This window comes from Nanorana parkeri, unplaced genomic scaffold, assembly GCF_000935625.1.
Source record: "Nanorana parkeri isolate BGI_ZX_2015 unplaced genomic scaffold, ASM93562v1 scaffold748, whole genome shotgun sequence".
NCBI lineage: Eukaryota > Metazoa > Chordata > Amphibia > Anura > Dicroglossidae > Nanorana > Nanorana parkeri.
The window spans coordinates 161,148-164,753 of NW_017307016.1; positions in this window are offsets into that span (position 1 = coordinate 161,148).

The following is a 3,606-nucleotide window of genomic DNA, read 5'->3' on the forward strand; positions in this document are numbered from 1 at the left end:
TGCATACATGTGATCTCGGCGAAATCACCAGGATCACTTGTCCACAACAAGCGGCGGCTTCCCGCTGTACATTTACAACTACACGCCCGGCATGTCCCGGGCATCGGGAGATAGGAATCCCACACCCCTGCTGCCACTCTACTCCCTGCTGCCCCAAGGCCGGGCCCTGGTTGGCCTTGTGGAAAATCTGGCCCTGGGCACAAAGTGCGCAGAGCACATGTCATTCAGATAGCCCAGTCCCATCTGTGAACATCTGGTTCAGCCGCAATCCTAGCAGCGATTGCATAATTACAATGACAATTAGGTTTACACCAATAATAGAAGCAACAACAATATTATTACCAACAAAAATTACACACCGGCGCTAATAGTGCAATCGTATGTGAAAACACCCTGCCCTGCCCATATGTCTCTGCTGACTGTGTTAGTCCAAATACTAATAGTAATAAAAACAACATGCAGCCCAATACTAAAAAATGTTTATAGCACATATTATCCATCCAGCAGCAGTGCGGACTGTATAAATACAGTCCCTGAAAATAAGACCTACCCCGAAAATAACACCTAGTTGTGACCATTCCCAGGGCCGGTGGTGGCATAAGGGGGAACTTAAAGAGCCGCGGGAGAGAATCAGCGGTGCCAACTAAGCCGGCGCTAGAGGAAGCGAGGCGGCACCGGAGGGAGCAGAGCCGCATAAGCCGATGCCTCCTCTACAGCGCCGGCTCCTGTCACAGGCGGAGTCATACCAAATGCGCTCCGCCTGTGAGGAATCCTTAGTGAAAGCGCGCTTCGCTCATTCTGGCCAGCGATTGGTTACAAAATTGCTCTTGGAAAGGTACGGCCCTGATCACCCTATTCTTAACTTCGCCATTTTGGATTATTTAATTTGGATTTGTGTTCATTTTGGATTGTTGTACGTTAAAAAATAAAATAGAAGGGGGACAGGGAGCTCCTAGAGACGTCACGGCGAGGTCGCGCTTGACCCGCCCGCCCTTCCCCAGGTTCTATCATTTCACTAGAGCGTGCCCACTTATTTGGCATGCTGACCACAAAATCATGGCACACATCAGGTTGGTATCAGTAGGGGTCATGAAGATTCGGAAACCGAAGTAACTCTGACCACAAATTATAACAGAGATGTACAAATCCCGGGACCTCCGTGTGCTCCTTACACGTGACAACCGCCTCCTAACTTTTGAATTTTTCTCTAGTCTAGTCTTGGAGCCGGAAAAGTATCTGTAATTGCACCGAGCACGGTACTTGGTATCGGTGCGCCCCTAATATATATATATTGTATGTAATAAAGCAGATGGCAGTAGCTGGAGTCAATGTACGAAGCCATGGTGGAAAAATAAGACTCTAATTTACAGGTTGTGATGGACAAATCAGTGGAAAGGCACTCGGATGTTCAAAGTGGATCCGCGATTAACTCCAATTGGCAGCCGGACCGAGAAAATTAAATAATTTGTATGGTTCTGATATCAATGATCAATCCCATGAACACATGTCACCACGGGAGCCCCAGAAAGAAACAAACCAAAATGACACCTGTATGTATTTTCTATAGCCTACAATTTACGCAGCGCTTTACATAGTTGCACATTCACATCAGTCCCAAGGAGCTTACAATCTAAGGTCCCTATCGCACATGCATACACAGGAGCCAATTACCCTTCCAGCGTGTCTTTGCAGTGTGGGAGGAAACTGGAGTACTTAGAGGAGACCCACGCAGGCACAGGGAGAACATGCAAACTCCTTGCAGGCAGTGTCCAGACTGGGATTCGAACCGGGGACCCTCACTGCTAGCCACTGTGCTGCCCAAGTAGCCGAAGACTAGAGCCAGCACACCACCCCCCTAAAATGCCAGATTTGGATGGACTGACCCTTTAAGTAATGAATTAAACAAATTAAATATAATAATGTGCAGTCTGCAGTAGTAAACCTCATGATTCCCCAGCTTCCCTCATTCCAGTGTATAAGATTTTACTTCCATCTTCCAATTGTAATGTCAGCATTGTTTTATGAGCCAAATGTCTTTTTCTAAATGGAGAGTTTGATTGAAATGCTGTGTTCTGGTATTTCTATTCTGGGATATACTGCACTTCAATAACCTGCAGAGCCCGGATCATATAGAATTCTGACTCACCAGCCTCATGCATTGGGTTCTATCATAGTATACATTACAATATACTATACAAGTCAAAGACAAGATAGTAGACCTCACCTGTAATGTGCTGGTTTGGTGACTCCAGGTGATGAAATATATCAGTTCATTCCTTCGCTCTCAGACAGGAAATGCTTTCTGGCAATTAAATTAAATATAGGACTTAAATATGTAGCTGCATGTAAGGGGTGGAGTGACATGATACACGGGCAGAGCTGACTCAGGACTTCAATGGAAATCAGGGGGGGGGGCGCCCCAGTTTTGTCTTGCCTAGGGCAGCCCCAAACCTAAAAACCGGCTCCCTGTTCAGACCTGAGATAACAGTACCTGGAGGTGAAGTCTTCCAGCATTGACTTCCTTTGCAGTGCTGGGAGGTCATGTGACCAAATGCCAAGAGCCACAAAGGAAACTGATGGTGGAAGATGTGTGTTATTATAAACCATGTCCTTGTAGATCAGGCTTACATTGATGAAGAATGGCTGATGCATCAGTTGCTATATAGCAATCCTGCTTCACAAGATACCTTCACCAAACCAGCCACAGCCACCCTTTCTCCTGATTTGGAGAAATATTTCCTCCAATCATAAAACAGGACCTCTATTGCTCTACTACAGTGGGAGGATTGGGGCCGTTATATGTAAGCATTCTATGAAGATGCGTGTCAGCTCAAAGACATTGGGTGACCACCACATGTGGGGCCAAGTAGGCCTCATATTAAGAAGACTCCATGACTCACCTATTGATGGCAGGTGTGTAATATACACTTGGATGTCACCCAGGTCTCAGGTAAAGTTATATACGGGAAAATCAGCTGCAGCACTGAGCGTGTGAAAATGAACCAAGGTAAGCACATAGGAGAGAGAGAGAGGTCCTCCTGGGAAAGTTCAAACACAATGAAGTTTTGTACAACTTGTCGCACATGTCCATCTGTGCACTTCTCCAAGCTGGGGCGCCAGGCAGTGACGAGGCGGGCCGGCGAATGAAAGATTTAAGGGCAGTAATGGGGCGGCCCTGGGGGCCTCAGGCGTAAGGACCCAGCGTGCAGCAGCTTCACATTGCAGAGAGAGAGAGAGACCAGCGGCGTCTGCGACAAGGGTTATTCACAAAGCTGCTGAAGGCAGCCGAGTGAATAACCCACCCGAAGTGAAGTGAGCCGAACGCTGTACAGCTGATTTCAGCCCGTACATCGGCTTGCTTTGGCTGGCTTCGGTTCAGCCAAACACGCTCAGCATGTTTGGCTGAGCCAAAGTGCAGAAGGAGTTCGACTCAGCCGTTCCAACGTCTGGATCGGCTGAGCCGAAGCTCCGGGAGCTCGCTCGCTGACGTTCGCCCCCTATTTACATAATAATATTTTTTAATCTGCCTAGTTTAGCTTCAATTTTTGCTGAAAAATGCCTATATATAATCTAAATACCACCTGTATACAGGAGAGAGGGGGGGGG